The sequence below is a fragment of the Taudactylus pleione genome, unplaced genomic scaffold (genome assembly GCF_031769625.1).
Source record: "Taudactylus pleione unplaced genomic scaffold, aTauple2 ptg000026l, whole genome shotgun sequence".
In the NCBI taxonomy this organism is placed as follows: domain Eukaryota; kingdom Metazoa; phylum Chordata; class Amphibia; order Anura; family Myobatrachidae; genus Taudactylus; species Taudactylus pleione.
The window spans coordinates 15,718,622-15,737,976 of NW_028284428.1; positions in this window are offsets into that span (position 1 = coordinate 15,718,622).

Sequence of the window (19,355 nt, forward strand, 5' to 3'; positions counted from 1 at the left end):
AGTGCGCATGTGCATGACGGAGCCAGCTCCATCGTGCACATGCGCGAGACCAAGATAGCGATGGGCAATCCATCGCTCCCGGTCTCGTACCAAAGGGGGCATGCTGTCGATGTTGAGTGACAGCATGCCCACTTTGGCGGGCAGGCCTGGGGCATGGCTGCCAAGGACATTCCCATGGGAATGCCTACCGTCTGGGGCCGGCCCCACTGACATCACAAGTGATGTCAGTGGGAGTGCTTTCGGCTCTGTTTGAGCCAAAAGCACTCTTGGGCTTGCGGCAATGAGACCCTACCACAAGGGTTTCATTGCAAACCCGATGGGCACGATGATCTTGACCATTGTGACCATCATCATGGCTGCTTGCTATAGCTGTGGGTGGTCACCCACAGCTATGCGAGCTGCCAGGAAGGCACTCAAAAAAAAAAGAGGGCCGGCCCTGATTCAGAGCGAGCGCTCTGCCAGAGTGTCCGGCTCTGAATCAGGCCATGAGTCCACGTGTCAGCCTTGTCAAAAAACCTCTGAAAAACTTCTTCAGATACTTGGCCACTTTGCGAGAAAAAAGAGTATTCAGCTGGCTTTTAAGAGTTGACATCTGAGCAAAGAGATCCTCAGAAGGTAAAGAATTATGTTGTGCCATGATAATTGAATCTTATTTTTAAATCACTCTCACTATAGGATATGCATAAGATAAATAAAAGGGAGGAAGAGGTAAAAGTGAAAAGGAAAGGAGGCGAGGGAAAGTAGGATGAGGAAAAAGGAGGTTCTTGATACTAACACAGACTGGGAATCAACAAAAATAGCAAAAAATGTGGCCAGCAATATGGATACCAATATGGAAGCAGTGCAAAATTGGGCCCAAGTAAACCTGCAGTGCTACAGATGTAATCCAGCTAAACAAAATAATAAAACAAAAAAATGGTTATGTGGAGCAATAATAACCTGCAAATTGGTATGTAATCCAGGGTATTTTGACTAAAAAACATTGTAATAAAAGAAGGGCCTTAAGGTAAACTTAACATGACAGTCATGGTGGGTCCAGGCCCAGATTAAGGGGGGGTGACAGTGGCGGTCGTCCCTGGGCCCCCACATACAGAGGGGCCCACACTAGCAGCGGTGGCTTTACCCGCCGCTAGTGTCCCCGCCGCTAGTGTAGTGTAGACCATGCAGTGAGCGTGGCCATAATACACAGTGACATACACACAGCCACCGTCGGCAGCTGTGTGTTTGTCACAGCAGCCGATGAGAGTCACACAGACTCTCATTGGCTGCTGCTTCAACGGAGGGAGCCAGCTCCCCCCTGGGTGAAGATGGGAGTGACGTCATGACGTTGATGTCTCTCCCATACTGCAGGAGAAGAGGAGTGGGAGCGGACAGTGGCGGTCGTGTCTGGAGCGGGGTTTCAGGTAAGTTGTGTTTCTTTTGTGTGTGTAAGGGGCACTGCATAGGGGGGGTGCTTCATGGGGGCACTGGGGGCAATGCATGGGACAACTACTGGTGGCACTGCATAGGGGTGGGCTACTACTGGGGGCAGTGTATAAGGGGGACTACTTCTGCCGGCAATGCATAAGGGGGGACTACTAGGGGCACTATATAAGGGGCACTGCATGGGGAGACCACTACTGGGTCTGGGGCCACTACTGAGGGCACTTTATAGGGGGACCACTACTGGGGAGTTATATAAGGGGCACTGCATAGGGGGGACCACTACTGGGTCTGGAAGCACTACTGGGGGCACTGTATAGGGAGACCACTACTGGGGCATTATATAAGGGGCACTGCATAGGGGGGACCACTACTGGGTCTGGGGGCACTATATAAGGTCCACTATTGGGGGCACTGCATAGGGGGACCACTACAGGGGGCACTGCATAAGGAGCATTACTATAGGGGATGGTGGTATATATGGGCCCCCAACAAGTTTGTTGCCCAGGGGCCCCCACAGACCTTAATCTGGCCCTGGGTGGGTCATAATCCTGCATCCCCCAGCAGTCAACTTTAGATCACTCAGGGGCAGGTGTCTTCACATGTTGAGGTTTAGGCACAGGGTCAAGTTGGGAGTTGGAAAAGGTATAGGGATGATTCCAAGACAAGCAGGAAGCTCTTGACCCTGATGAATCTTCTTTAAAGAATGAGATGTATTGCCCGCAAATAGTTAAAGTCAATAGGGTGAAATCCCAATGATATTCAAAATCATGTTGACATAGGAACCTAGTGATCAGTTGCAGAGCTCTGTACTTTTGAATAGTGATGGAGCCAAATTTTGGAAAATCTTCAAGTGCATATCGTGGAACCAAATAATGTACGAGATCTGCACAACAGCCATGATATTTTCCTTGTAAAGTAGTAGAGTTGAACAATAATGTCCCTAGGATGTTGGTCAATAGATGGTTAGGGCCTAAGTTTTCTATACTTGTATGTATTTAAGGTAAGACACTATTGTATTTCTTTGTTCTGATGAAAGTGCCACGAATACATAGGCACTGAAACGTTGCCGCTTACACTACTGCAGTCTGAGTTTCATTTGTATGACTGGAGTGCTGCACTTTGTGGATATTTTGTGTTATGTGCTGTGCGGGCACTCAGCGATATTAATAGCAGGACACATTTGAGATATATATATATATATATATATATATATATTTCATATATGTATATATACAGTCAAGTCCATAAATATTGGGACATTGACAGAATTTTCAAATTTTGGCCTCTATTCACCACCACAATGGTTTTGAAATGAAACAAACAAGATGTGCTTTAACTGCAGACTTTCAGATTTAATTTGAGGGTAATTACATCCAAATCGGGTGAACGGTGTAGGAATTACAACAGTTTCAATATGTGCTTCCCACTTTTTAAGGGGCCAAAAGTAATGGGACTATCAACTCAAAAGCTATTTCATGACAGGTGTGGGCTATTCCCTCATTATTTCATTATCAATTAAGCAGGTAAAAGTTCTGGAGTTGATTCTAGGTGTGACATTTGCATTTGGAATCAGTTGCTGTAAACTCTCAATATGAGATCCAAAGAGCTGTCATTATCAGTGAAGCAAGCCATCATTAGGCTGAAAAATCAAAACAAACCCATCAGAGTGATAGCAAAACTATTAGGTGAGGCCAAATCAACTGTTTGGAACATTCTTAAAAAGAAAGAACGCACCGGAGAGCTCAGCAACACCAAAAGACCCGGAAGACAATGGAAAACAACTGTGGTGGATGACAAAATAATTATTTCCCTGGTGAAGAAAAACCCCTTCACAACAGTTGGCCAAATCAAGAACACTCTCCAGGAGGTAGATGTATATGTGACAAAGTCAACAATCAAGAGAAGACTTCACAAGAGTGAATATAGAGGGTTCACCACAAGATGCAAACCATTGGTGACCCACAAAAACAGGAAGACCAGATTAGAGTTTGCCAAAAACATCTAAAAAAGCTATTACAGTTCTGGAACAACATCCTATTGACAGATGAGACAAAGATCAACTTGTACCAGAGTGATGGGAAGAGAAGAGAAGGAAAGGAACTGCTCATGGTCCAAAACATACCACCTCATCAGTGAAGCATGGTGGTGGTAGTGTCATGGCGTGGGAATGTATGGCTGCCAATGAAACTGGTTCCCTTGTATTTATTGATGATGTGACTGCTGACAAAAGCAGCAGAATTAATTCTGAAGTGTTTCGGGCAATATTATATGCCCATATTCAGTCAAATGCTTCAGAACTCATTGGACGGCGCTTCACAGTGCAGATGGACAATGACCCGAAGCATACTGCAAAAGCAACCAAAGAGTTTTGTAAGGCTAAAAAGTGGAATGTTATGCAATGGCCAAGTCAATCCCCTGACCTGAGTCCGATTGAGCATGCATTTCACTTGATGAAGACAAAACTGAAGGGAAAATGCCCCAAGAACAAGCAGGAACTGAAGACTTTTGCAGTAGAGGCCTGGCAGAGCATCACCAGGGATGAAACCCAGCGTCTGGTGATGTCTATGCGTTCCAGACTTCAGGTTGTAATTGTCTGCAAAGGATTTGCAATAAAGTATTAAAAAGTGAAAGTTAGATTTAGGATTGTTTAGTTTGTCCCATTACTTTTGGCCCCCTAAAAAGTGGGAGGCACATATAGAAACCGTTGTAATTCCAACACCATTCACCTGATTTGGATCTAATTACCCTCAAATTAAATCTGAAAGTCTGCAGTTAAATCGCATCTTGTTTGTTTCATTTCAAAGCCATTGTGGTGGTGAATAGAGGACAAAATCTGAAAATTCTGTCAATGTCCCAATATTTATGGACCTGACTGTATATCATGTAGAGCCAGTACTCCTGTGCTAGTTGAATTTGTAGTTTGTCTGGTGCCCTCAAAATTAACTCTTCATCCAAGAGAAATAAACAAACAAGGAACGGGCGGCACTCGTGATGACTTGTCAAATAAGGAACAGGAAACCTGCTAGTTGCACACACAAGTGCCGCCTATTCCTTCTTTAATAATATATATATATATATATATATATATATATATATATATATATTATGTGAGAGAGAATGGAAAAAATATGGTGAAATTCAGAGTCTTAAGCAAAGCCACACAGAACTGGTCTTAACACATTGGTATGCTAGACCAATAATGTACTGACTTTGCTTAAAGCTGGGTACACACTACACGATATTGTTAACAATTTGGCCAATTTCGCTGCATCGGAATGACAAATTGTCAATATTGTGCAGTGTGTCGGCTCCTGTGGGGTCATCAGCCGCATCACCTGATCTTTTGTGCATGCAGTAAAATAAGGCGATGCAGCTGATGATCCCATGCAGCACTTTGCAGCAGGGGCCAACATATCAGGCGGCAGTGCACCGGATCGCCCAGTGTGTATGTACTGCCCGATACAGTATGTTGGCCTGTCAGTGCTGTGGATTGCATCGCTTGGTACACAGTCATTTAGTGTGTACCCAGCTTAAGACTTTTAGGTTTTAAATTTACTAAGAATCGAGTCTGATCAAGTTTTTTTTTCAACTCGATTAACCTTGCCAAAACTCAGGTGATTCGAGGCATGTGAAACTCTCAAATTTACTAAGAAGTGAGTTTAGCTGAGAGTAAGTTGGCCGATGGTTAAGCAGATCAAGATTTCTCCCCTGAGTAGCAAGTTTTGAAGGAGATTACTCACCCAAGATTGCAGTGTTTTCTCTTTGCCTAACTCTGCCGAACAAGCAGTCTACACATATCAGTAGGATATGTAAAGGCTGCTTGTGTTATATCTGTAATAAAAGGGTTAAATATTTATAAAAATGATGTAGGGTCCCCCCCAAAAGCAAAACCAGCCCTGGACTGCTCAGCCAGTCCTGGTCCTGGTTCCTGGCCAGCCAGTCCTGGTTCCTAAAATGACAGGGAAAAAACATGTAGGGTTCCCCTGGAATTTAGTAACCAGCATCTGGCTGCAGGGCAAGTCCTGGTTTTAAATATATGGGGGAAAAATGCGTAGGGTTCCCCCTATATTAAAAACCAACACTAGGCCCAAACCAACCAGAGTGTAATGCCACAGCCAGGAGACCCTATCACCATGTCTCCATGGCCAAAGCATTAACACCTCAAGCAGGTCATCCCAAGCTGGGGATCTCAGGGGAGGTGGGATCTCCCCAAGAATGAGTCCCCCTTTTCAGGCTTAGACTGAAGCCCGATGCTTTTCCCAGCACTCCTGGGCTGTGGGCACAGGGGTAATAATGTGTCAAATAGTTTTAAACTATTGCCCTTTTGCACTTGTGGAACTACAAGTGCCAGCAGGAGGCTGGCACCCATACCTCCACTGTAGAATAAATAGTTAAAAAAGACAGTACACACACACACCGTCTAAAGTAAAACTTTATTACACAGCTACCTACCTCACTCACACATACTTACCTGTGCCAGCTGGTCAGTCCACTTCTCCCATGTAGAATCCAATTGGAGTACCTGGAATAAAGATCCTATACTCACCTCCATCCTCACTCTGGTCTCCGTGGCATCCAAAATAAAAAACCCAATCCATATACTTACTGTAACGGTGTATGTGTGTGACCATATACACCGCTACCCGGCTTCTGACTGATCAGTGTGAATGGTCAGGAGCCAGCAGCCAATCTGCAGCCCCTAACTGTAGAGTGCCCGCTGATTGGCTTTGGCTCCTGACAGTTCCCACGTGTAACAAGCCAATGAGTGGCCACTACATGTAAAGCGGCCACTGATTGGCTAGCAGTCCATGTGAAATACAGATGATAGTGATTATCTGTCATTTTGCGTAGTGTAAGTATATGTGACAACATATACTTACACCTGTCCACCTTGGATTGGTTCACTCTTTTGTAATTTTACCAAGTACGGGGATGCAACAGAGAACAATGCCAAGAAGGAGGTGATTATGGCATCTTTATTTCAGGTACTCCAATTGGATTCTACATTTAGAAGTGGACAGATCAACTGGCAGCAGGTAAGTATGTGTGAGTGAGGTAGGTGAATGTAATAAAGTTTTACTTTAGATGGTGTGTGTACTGTGTTTTTTAAACTATTTATTTTACAGTGGAGGTACGGGTGCCAACAACCTGCTGGCACTTGTAGTTCCACAAGTGCCAAAGGGCAGGCATGCTGGCACTAGTAGTTCAACTGTAAAATACAAAACTTTCTATATTTCTGGCTGCATAGGGAAAGTGGGTTTCAGTCTGCAGTGGGAATTATTTTGTGCTGAACTGCAGGGGGAGGAGGGTTTGCAGATGGAAGTTGGGGTTCAGTGAAGGGAAGGAAATAGATGGATTTGGGATGCAGGGAGGAAGGCAGTGCACAGAGTCCTGGATGCAAGTCTCGTGAGATGTTGATGCAGCATCCTTCGAGACCTATACTGTCGCTCCCTCAGGGCAGTCAAATGGTCAATTGAGCTCAGCTGGTGAGAGCGATCCAGAGAGGCAGGGAAATACTGCCAGTTTGTGGTAATCTGGCTCTTCAAAGCATGCAGAGCCAGATTACCACAAACTAGCAGTATTTCTCTGACTCATTCTCGCTGGCTCAAATGACCATTTAGCCACTGTGGAGGAGCTACAGGAGGGCAGCTGAGAGGAGCAGGCCCTGCTAAGCTGGAGGTTGAGCAGGTGGGGGCACTGGAAGGACATCAGCCATAGTTCCCATCTAGTAGTCAAGAAGCTGCAGAAGCTCCGGGGTTGAGCCGCTCCACAAGGTGACGGAGTGTCACTCTCACTTCTGGGCCTGGCAGGAAGGTCAATCTGGCAGCACCTTAAACCTCTGTGTTGCCTCACTGCTGCCCCCATGACCCCCTCGCGGCACTGCCAGGACAAACTCAACTGGCCATCGGTAATTCTGACATTTGCCAGAACTGCTAGATGGTCAGTTTGGCCAAGGCTGGAAGAGTGGGAATGATTGGAGCTTGAATGATCTGAGATTGATTTCTCATGAAGATAGGAGCAGTGGTGCTGGCAACATAATTTTTAGGTTTGGATGCCATGATAACAATAATATATTCAACTACAGAAAAGAGAGTGCAGGATAAGTGGGAAAGGCAGGGAGTAAAGATGCATGCACAATAAACCATGGTGAACTACCAATTGGTTAATGAGGGGAAAGAGCAAGTCACAATAGATATTTTGTCAGCATCTCAGAGTACAATCCAGTTCAAAGAGTCTGTTTCTAGGGTTTATAACCATGGACTTTTTATGTGTTCCTAGAATGACACTTGTGCATTTAGGATAACCTTTCATGGCTGGCCAATTGGAGTTATCATTCTGTATTAAAGCCCACGTGTTGCCATGGCAACAGTTAAACAATAGGATGTTTGTTTATGTTTATATAATTTATTTTGTGTATCCTTGATGGCAATATACTATGGATCATGTATAATGCACATTTCAATTAATTTTAAACATGCTTAGCATTAAACTATACATGAGCTAGGTAATTAATGAGGTAATTTCTGATTGATCCTTTAAATATCTGGCTTTCCACATATACCACATCTTGATAAAGGTCAGCTTATGACTAAAATGTGTCTATTGGAAGGAGTGTGAACATCCAAACTCTATTTCTTTTACACCTTAGATAAGTTATGCTTTGATGGACAATCTTTGGATGATCTTCTTTTTAAATAGAGTTTTATTGTATTTATTTTTTTCACTATTTTTCACTTTCATCATTACCTATTTATGTTCAAACTTGTGGGAATATTTGTTTATTTTTTGGATTATATTTCAATACATTTTTAATATTATCCACTGGATTTTATTGATTTTTACACAATAGGGATATGTTTACAACACTTGTGATTTTTACATAGATGACCAGACTAAAGATACCTTTATGTGCATTGCACCATCCATGATCCTGTGAGTGATGGTATGCTTACAGTATCTACCTCTGATAGTTCTGCACATGTAAAAGAAACCTTTATATGCCTATTTTTAATCTTTGATAGACATCTATAAGGAGTCAATTGTGATTAAGATTGATAACTGTGATGTGAAAGAAACCTTTATATGCACTTCACCACTTATTAAGTGTGAGTCTGGGTATGCCCGTTGAGGCACTTTGGCAATTGGCAATAGACCAGCTGCCTCAAACACTGTTGAAGCTCTGGGAGACCATCATAGGCTCACAAGTCACAGCTCCCATAAAATATTTTCAAGGTGTTTCAAGTGAACTTTGAACCTTAAATGTCAAACTTTATTGCAGTTATTGTAATTGTTAAATTTAAAAAATATACAATAAAATGTAGCTATTTATGCTCAAACAGGCAACACTTTACAGCTTATGTTAATGATATTTGCTTTACCTACAAGCTGTGAATCCAAAATTCAAAATATAATGTCTAAACACAAAATCAATATCAAGGGTCACTGTTTAAGGGCAGGTAAACTGCAGTAGTCGAGCCAAAATAGAATGGTCCTAAATTGTGAACATGAATAATCTCAAAGCCCTCTAACCAACCATACCTTGTAGCTATTCCATTCCCTTACATCGCGTGTTTTGCTGATGTGCTGAAAAGTTCAAATTAAAACAATAAGTAACCAAGGTAACTTAGTTGTGCATTTTTCCTCTTTTACCTCCTGCCAAGACTACATGTTTAGTATAAGAGGAACTATGTTTTAATATTTTCCCTTTATGTGTTTTTCTGTATACAGTACCTGTGTATTGCTTTAATATCTGAATAAATACTGGTTTAATTATTACAATGCTATGCAGTTGGTGTCCTAAATTTCTTAACTTTATCATGGTAGAAAATGTAGTGGAAGCCGTGTCAGCTCTATGTATCTTTGATGGCTCTGAAACAAAATCAGAAAAGCTCTGTAAGCAAAAAAATAGCATGAAGTTAGCAATTTTATAGATATGTTCTGTCATTTTGAGGAGTTTCCAGCTGTGAGCACTTGCCTATTGTATGTTCCCAAAGATAAGCTTTTCCCTGCCTTATAAAACTGCTTTAACTTCAGTGCCTATTCTTCAAAATATGTTGCTGCCTTGAAAATGCACATTTCTACTGTTTTAATCTTTCCCTGTCAATTTTGCTTATATTTGTTTGTAAAAGACAAAACATAAACTTTAGTTTAATATCTCATGAATTTATACTTTCCTAATTGCTGGCACTATATGTGACCGAGCTCTGTGACAAGTTTAAGGTTTTAAAATGTGAGTGAACTAATTAAAAGTTTTTGTTTTTATTTTGTTTAGTACTACAGTTTGTGTTTAAGTCAGTTTTACAAAATGTAAGCACATTTCTGATTTGTTGCTAACGGTAAGTGGAAATCTTGCACATACTGTAAATATAATTAGGCTGATGCAGACTTAGGGCCTGATTCAGAGTTGGGAATAGAGAGACAGATCTCTCTCAACTGTGAACCTGAACAAACCATATTGCAATGCAAGGGGTGTAAATACTTAAATTTTTTACATGTAGGGTAAATACTGGCTGCTTTTGCATGTAGCCCACAAATAGTTTTATTATTACTCTACAATTTAGATGCCAGATTGGAAACACTCTTCCCAAATCTAAATCTCTCTGCACATTTTAAATCTGCCCCACCTGCAGTGCAGCATGGTTTTACCTAGATGATCAGTTGAGAGAAATATCTCTCTCTATTCCCAAGTCTGAATCAGGCCCTTAGTACTAAGTTAGTTTGTTCTGCATAAATGATGATACTACAGTAGCTCTGTGTATCCCCAGAAAAGGGGCTTCACATGTTTATATCAATGCATATAAGCATGATACTGCTACGGTTATGGCCACTTGCATTTTTGCCGCTTGTGCGGCAAATCTCCACACACATGGCATGAGTCATGCCTCCAGGAATGGGTATGTGCACTCCATTCGCACCCACGACCCATGTTGCATGCAGCCACAGCAAATCACATGGCACAATGCATGCGCATGTTTGCACCTCTAGCGGCAAGGATGCAAGAGGGCACATCAGTATTTATGACTGCTGCTGGCTTGATATTTTGGATATACATGTAGGGCAAGCACAGTAACATTTGAAAAACAAATCAATGGTGCTTGAATGAATGAATGAATGAATGAATGAATGAATGAATGAATGAATGAAATAATTCACTGTCATACAAAACAAACAAAAGCATTGACAATGAAATACATTACTTGGTATTCTCATAACCCTAAAATTTATAGAGAATCTGACATAGTAATGTATCCAAGCACTCTTATTTAAATTCATCCTAACAATATCTGAGTGAAAAAAACTCCTTATAAAGAAATGGATTATCATGTATAATTATTACTGTGTGGCTTTTCCATGGTCTGACATTAGACAGTTGGGGAGGGGTGCTTTTACTAATTTATTTAACTAATTTAATTGACATACTAGCAATGTCCATCCTGATGACCATCATCATCACCAAGTGTAAAACATATGGAACAGATTTAGCTCCTAAGAAGCATTTTCACATCTACATAGTAAACATGGTACATGAAATGCTCTTATTGTACTTCCACAGTTCTAGACTACCCCTTCCTTCCCTTATTCCACCTCTATAAGTGTAGAAACATTTTAAATAACACTTAAAAAAAACAGTTGAAAACATTGACCATCATCTGAGACCAGGTAATTCCAAAAAATCATCTTGCCCATTGTTATTTTGTAATATAATCACAAACCATGTCTCGGAAAAAAATAAACACCAGCAACACTCTTAGTGCTATGTGTGCAAATGTCAGGAGCATAGCTGATAAAATCTCTAAACTAATTGCAATAATGACAAGGGATGAACTAGATATTGTAGCAATTACAGAGTCATGGTGTAATGAAAATCATGCCTGGGACATATCTATACCAGACTAAACCAGACTATAATCTATTTAGAAATGGCAGAATGGGGAGGATTGGAGGAGGAGTAGCTATGTGTGTGAAAACCAGCATAAATGCTACTATAATACAAAATGTTGAAGCAACAACTGAGACCCTTTGGGTGACTATAGAAATGGGGGACAAGAACATAATTCACACTGGGGTGATCTATAGACCACCTGGACAGGGTCAGTACCTATTGCAGGACATTACTAGAATGGCTTTAAAAGGAGAGGTCATAATCATGGGAGACTTTAATTTACCTGATGTAAACTGGGAGGTGTCTGCTGCAAGTTCTTCTAGAAGTGGCCACTTTCTAATTTCTCTGCAGGGAGCATCTCTCAAACAATTAGTGAGGGAGCCCACTTGCAAAAATGCTATTCAGGACTTGATATTCAGAATATCGGATGTAAATGTGGGTGAGAACCTAGGATCCAGTGATCACCAAGCAGTATGGTTTAGTATAAAGACAGGGTTCAATTCATGCCATACACAAACAAAACTGTTAGATTTTAGGAAGGCTGACTTTACAGAGATGGAAAGATGTGTTACTGAGTCAGTGGCAGATTGGAGGAACTTGGAAGGAGTGCAGGAGAGGTGGGTAAAAATAAAAAATGCAATACTGAAGACTACAGACCTTTGTATTAAAACAGTTAGGAAAAGCACCAGGAAAAGGAAACCAGTGTGGCTTACAAAACAGGTATTAACTAGTGTGAAATTAAAAAAGATGGCTTTTAGGAAATATAAGCAGACTCAAAATAATAATGAGAAAGAGGTGTATTTTGCCAGAAGGAAGGAGGCTAAGAAGGTGATAAGGCATGCAAATCAGTAGATAAAGGGAGCAAAACTTTTTTTAAGTATATAAGTGAAAGGAGGAAGTCAAATGGAGGAATAATAAGACTTAAGACATAGAGTGAGTACATGATCAAGGGAGACAAAGAAATAGCAGATCATCTAAATAATTACTTTTGTTCACTATTCACTACAGAAAAAGAGGGGAAGGGGCCACAGTTAAGTTGCAGAGGCATTCATAAAAATGAAGTACATAAAATTTAATTTACAGAGGAGAGGGTCCTAACAGAACTCTCTAAACTGAAAGTGGATAAATCAATGGGTCCAGATGGGATACATCCAAGGATACTAAAAGAGCTTAAAGGGGTCCTGGTAACACCATTAACAGAATTATTCAACCAGTCGCTAGTATCAGGAGAGATTCCAGAGGACTGGAAAAGAGCAAATGTAATACCACTGTACAAAAGTGGCAGGAAAGAAGAAGTAAGTAACTTCAGACCAGTAAGCCTTATATCAGTAGTGGGAAAAATTATGGAAACACTATTAAAAGAAAGAGTGGTGGAATATCTCCAATCCAACAATTTACAGGATCCAAAACATCATGGATTTACTCAGGAAAGATCATGGCAAACAAATTTTACTGACTTTTTTGACTGGGTGACCAAAGTAATAGATCCAGGGGGTCCATAGATGTAGCTTATCTAGACTTTAGTAAGGCTTTTGACATGGTCCTGCATCACAGAAAGATAAACAAACTGGAAAGCTTGGGATTGGATTCTATGACTGTTGAATGGATAAGATTTTGGTTGCAGGATAGGAAACAGAGAGTTGTAGTAAATTGAGTGTATTCACAGGAAGTAAAGGTAACCAGTGGAGTACCCTAGGGATCAGTTCTTGGGCCAATGCTTTTTAATATCTATGTTGGTGATATTTCAAATAATATTAAAGGGAAAGTATGCCTTTTTGCAGAAGACACAAAAGTATGCAACAGGGTAGACACACCAGGAGGGGAGAAACAAATGACTGAGGATCTGGGTAGACTAGAGGAATGGGCAAGAACATGGCAACTACAGTTTACTGTAAAAAAATGCAAAATCATGCACTCGGGTCCCAATAACCTAAAGGCTAAATATAGTATCAAGGACACTATAATAGAAAATACAGAGGAGGAAAGGTATTTAGGAGTCACCATTTCAGATGACTTGAAGGCAGGCAAGCAATGCACCAAAGCAATGAGGAAGGCAAGTCAGATGCTTGGTTGCATAGGGAGAGGAATCAGTAGCAGGAAAAATGAAGTGATAATGCCACTGTATAGGTCCTTGTACGGCCTCATCTAGAATACTGTGTTCAGTTCTTTAGGCCATATTTCCAGAAGGATATAGACACATTAGAGATGGTACAAAGAAGGACAACTAAAATGGTGCATGGCCTACAGCGCAGAGCTTACCTAGAAAGACTAAAATGTCTTAATAAGTATAGTTTGGAAAAGAGAAGGGAAAGGGGGGACATGGCAGAAACTTTCAAATACATGAAGGATTTTAACAAGGTAGAGGCGGGAAACATTCTTCAAAGGAAGAGATGTACAAGAACATGAGGACATGGACTGAAACTCTAGGGTGGTAGGCTCAGAGGAAATTTGAGGAAAAATGATATCACAGAAAGGGTAGATGATAAGTGGAATAGCCTTCCATCAGATGTGGTTGGAGCAAAAATGGTGGAAAACTTTAAACTTGCTTGGGATAGGCATAATAATATCCTTGAGAGATGTAAGGAGTAAATAGGGTTGAAGTTGCCTAAAGGATACATGAAAAGGGGCAGACTATATGGGCCAAGTGGTTCTTATCTGCCATCAGATTCTATGTTTCTATGCTTCTGTGTCTCATTCTGCTTAGGTGCTTGCACATTTTCTTGTATAAACACAGTATGAATATGCATACAGTATGTAACACAACAAATTACATTTATGTTATGAACTTGTCATTAACTATTTGTAATAGGTTGGTTAGATAAACATATTGTTAATGATTATGTCAGAGAAAGGCTTCAAAGCTCCAAATATATATGAAAAATAAGTGTTAGGCTTTAGCCAATTGAATGTCATGTCCTGTTATTGTTATTAGGTTGCTATGGCAACAAAGGGAAGGCTGTGATCGTGGTCACCTGAGTGGTTCGGCTAATGACATCACAAGGATGCGCCTCTGTGACTATGAGGCGTATCGCCGGGAACAGTCGGGTGACCGCGCTGAGCAGGTGAGTATGATCGCAGACCTAATTGTTATTCCTGTGGAGTATTTAAGGGGATTGAGCATCACATTGTATGTATCCTTGATAACGGTCATACGTCTGAAATGCTGTTGGATTAAAAGAAAGCTTTTTCACTAGACGCTGAGTGTCACCAGTCCTTCTTTCCTTGAATGTATTGGAGCAGCCTTGTTCCTAGGAAGGCACCTGCGCAACTATACACTTATCCACCAGTGAGTGCCGGGACACTGCCAGACATATATATATATATATATATATATATATATATATATTATGGCACTTAGATAATAAAGTGAGAAGATGGGTGCCTTTCCCGTAGAGATTTTAAATAGTGTATTTTCTCTTAGGAGCTATGCAAGCCCCAATGCAAAAGTATAGGCGGCACTCCAATTAGTGGAAAAAATTTATATTGAAACAATTACATGATACTCAATATGTGTCAACATTTCAAGACCATGGTGGGTCTTTTCCTCAGGATTCGTGTATATAAAGTGAAACTATGAAAGTGTCTTACCTTAAATAGTGTATAGGTTGTCTGCTTGGCGCGTGTACTCATGTTGGTCTCACCCAGATGCCAGCTGGTGCACCCAATGGGGAAAGCCCGGACCCATCCTGCCGTTATGACGTGTGGCGTATCTATGGCAACCTGGATGCTGTGCGCTGTCCGGCTGACTGGGAATGAAGAGTGAAAGATAAAGTGTGCAAAGTGTTACTGAGTGATGTGTATGGCAGTGTCCACAAAGTAATAAATAAAGTGATTAAAACCACTAGAATATTACACTAAACACTGTGTAATGTATCGTATAATACTGGGGCAATGTTATAACATAGTGCAATGTAAGTATGGTCATGGAATCATACTAGAAGGGACTATATATCTGAGACTACATAAGTTGCTGTGTGGACCACAAGACAAAGAGCATTGTTAGTTTTACATAAAGTGAATATTTCCTGTTTCCTTTTCAGCTTTGTTATTGTATTTCTGCTTTATGGTTCTCTTAGAATTTAATTCACTTATGTAAAACTTTTTTGCAAACTAATTTGCAATCAGTGGTGAGAAGTAAACTTTAAAGCCTGTGCTTCAGACAACCCTAAATATCTGCTTAATTTGCACCTGTGAGGGCATACTCCACCCTAGAGCATCAATATATAACAAAGGGGTGGTGTGAAACTAGCTCTAGATTTTCTGAAAATTCCAAATTATAGTGGGATAAGAATACATAAAAATATATAAAAATGTCTCCACAAATCAATGAGTACTGTTGTTACCTGACACTTAAGGGGCCTATCCACTACCCAACTTTGTGAACAATCCGACCAAAACCAAGAGGTTTTGGTCGCATTGTTCACAAAGTCGGGTAATGGATAGCTGGCAAGGACCAGTGATGCACATACACACTGGGTCCATGCCGTCCCTAACTATCTACTAAACATTCCCATCAACCTGACGACACTCATCAGGTTTGGCATGTTCAGAGATAGTAGGTCGGGCTCCTTCACTGAATGACATTCAGTGAACGCAGTTCAGTATGGGCACTGCACCTCGGCGACCTGTAGGTCTGAAAGCTGGATGTTCAGTCTTTCAGGTCGCCTAGTGGATAGGACTCTTTACATTGGTGTTCAGACCTGCCTGAATATAAAGTTTTATTTATCCTCTGTGGTTCCAACACCCTCTATACAGCGTGAGTCCCTTATAAATCTTGCAAAGGTAAACTTACATTCTCATTCATGCAGCAATTCATATAATGGTATCTTTCACCTCTATGGCATGTGGATAAGGATTCAGATATGCTTCCTCTCAATATGTGCGAAAATCCATATGACCACAAGATAAAGAAATAGAAATATGGTATATTTGTTAACCCAAAATGCACAGGGGACACACATGTAAAACATATAAAACATGTAAAACAATATGTATGGGATCAGCACAATCACATCAGCAGCATACCACAATGGATGAATAAAGCAGATGTCTGAGTTCTATACTATTGGTGCTGCAGCCCAGGATAACAACATCAAGTCTTAATGACTGAGTCCTGCTTGCTAGTATCATTGGCCCTGATTCAGCAAGAAACGCAATTGCAAAGCTGCACGCAGGCTATAGATATGATGTATGCACGCAGGCAGTTTTGCAATTGCGTCCTTGTAATAATGCAATTGCAGCAGAAGGTGTATGATACTCCCTGCTGCATTTGCGATCTCAGCACTGCAATGGAGTTTGCAGTGCTGGGATCATCATCGCTACCATCGGTGGTCGATGGTCGCCATGGTGGATGGCGCTGGGCAGCCAGATGCGAGAAAGAGATGAGGAAATCTCCATCAGCTGATGAAGATCCTGGCCTCTTCCCTCCCCCCCAATTGCAGTAGCATGTCTCTGTTTCAGGAAATGGAGGCTGTTGCTACCCCTCACGCTGAAATATGGCAGCGGACTGTCAATTACTGAAGTTCTGCTGCCGCTCTGAGTGATAACATGCAGGACCCATATTGCTAATGCTCAGTACGGGTCAGGCATCTGCGCAGATTCCTGAACATTGTGATTCTGCATTCAGCAATAGTGTGCACTGCTTTATAAGACCCTGATTCTCTTTTAGTGTTAGAATTAGTGTTAGAGTGGATAGTGTGTGGTTTGTTCCTATTGAAAAAACTGTACAATTACTGACTCAGTCAAGGAGACAATATTGTTCATAATGTATTGACCCTGAGGTGGCATAATTAGCTTTACTGTTCTGGACCATAAGCACATCGTTTTGTCAAGAGTAATATTAGTATAATATAAATAATGAATGACCTACCAGTTGCTTCACCAGCTTTAACTTCTTTTCTTCAGAATTGCCATTAAAAAATGTGATCACTTTTTTGTGCAATTTTCAGGTATTAAAAAAACTCTTCAGTTTAATTTGAAAGCATGAGGCCAAATGGTCTATATTTATTTACAACTAGCTGTTGTCCACGGCTTCACCCACAATGAAATTGCTTCTGCACAGATTTTTGTTATTTGAAGTGTTATGGTTGTATTGCTTTGCATAGGGGCCCTGAGCAAGAGTGGCTCATGTGACCAGCACCTTCACCCACCGCTCACACCAATGTCACTGTGTACCCTGTACACAGTTTGTAGTCTATCCTTTTTAAGTGAACGTGGGCCCAAAGCACCACTTCTCCCACCCATTATCGGCTACACACATGGTGCCACACCTGTCTCTTGCATTGATGTCAATAAATTTAGTTTATGTTATTGCCCAGCTTTAATTTGACAGATCAAGATGAAATAAAGTGCATGTTCACTAGTTTTGTGCCAACTTGGAATAAATAGACACAACATTTTATAATATTAGTATAGATATACATGTAACAGAGCAATTATGTTATAATTAAAAACAATATAAGCAAAAACTGTTACCAGAAAATTAAAAACTCAAAAAGTGGTGATTCATACAGTAAATAAACAATTGAAGAGTTTCTGTTTAAAGAGAAAAGTTTTTGCATTATCTGTAATTTTATGGGTTACATATCAAGAAACTTTAATCTCACATTTGTCAGGTTAATTAATTCTCCTTTACAAAGTAAATTAATCAGACAGTATTTTAGATAACAATGGATACATCTTTATATCATGATAAGAGTTGTTATATACTTTGAAATTAATATTGCCAGGGCCGTAGCTAGGGTATTGCGGCCGGTGCCATTGCACAGGGCACCACAAGTCAGGGGGCGCAGTTTGGGCCTGTCAAATTTCAGTTTATTATCATTCTTGCTTGTAGCTTCCTCTTATTTCATCCACAGCATCTCCTGGCCTCCCCTATATCTTCCCTGGCCCTTCCCCATGAAGCCATGGCCCTTTTTTGGGTGCATTATGTCCCTTTCAAAAATGAGCAGGGCACTAATGCTCTTTCTGGCACAGGGCACTAAAATGTCTAGTTACGGCTCTGAATATTGCATATAATAAATAGAATATTTAATCTTTATTTAAATAAAATACAACAAATAACAATATTTCTCTATTTACTATAGCACAAATAGTGAGATGAATTTTCTCCAATTAGCATTCCAAATGTATTTATGAAAGAGAAACAGTCGTCTGCGGTAGTAGCTAAATATTGTTAAAATATTCAAGTTTACAGTTTGACCATCTGCTTGTGCTATTCTGGAGATTTAAATTTTTGCAGATTTTAAAAGCTTCATCAATTACACCCTGTCAATAATCAGAGAGAAAAACAAATTAAAGGATTCCATATTTTTGATGTGAATGCTATTTTTATAAAGAAAGGCCTCTTCAACATAGCTGTATATCACACAACTATTTATCTACTAATGGATTGAATAATTTGACAGAAATACAACAATACAAAATATGTGCTGATAAATAAATGGAACTGTGCACTTTATTTTACAAGCCCCCAAACAGTCAAATTTACAGTATAAAGTAAGCAGTACTAATGGTGCCCATACACGGTGCGATGCACCGTGTAGGGCGACTGCCAATCCATTAGCAAACGGATCATGCTGTCACTGCTGACGGATTGGCACGTATATCGTGCCATGTATTGGGGCCTTAAGAAAACTACAACAAAGATTTTAAAGTTTAAACAAGGAAATGTGAACAATGATGGCAGATAAAAAACACATTTAAAGATAATTAAAGAATTAAAACATATGCATTGTATATATTGTATGTAATATCCACAAGCCATCAGAATACGTATCCAATCAATTACTGTATGTTGCTGCTTCTAATAGGTAAGTAGTGATGTTCTCTCTTCAGCGTGCATATAAAAAACTTGTATATTATAAAGAATTATAGGTGTATTGTTACTACTACAGTGTAAGGAATAAATTGTTGTCAACTATAAATATTAAATATATTTAAAGAGTTATTGGCTTAGTGTATATGGATAGTTACTCATCTATGTCATTTAAATAATTTTCTGTGTAATACTCCCTGAAAATATATTTGAGTGCAAGCATGTTATACT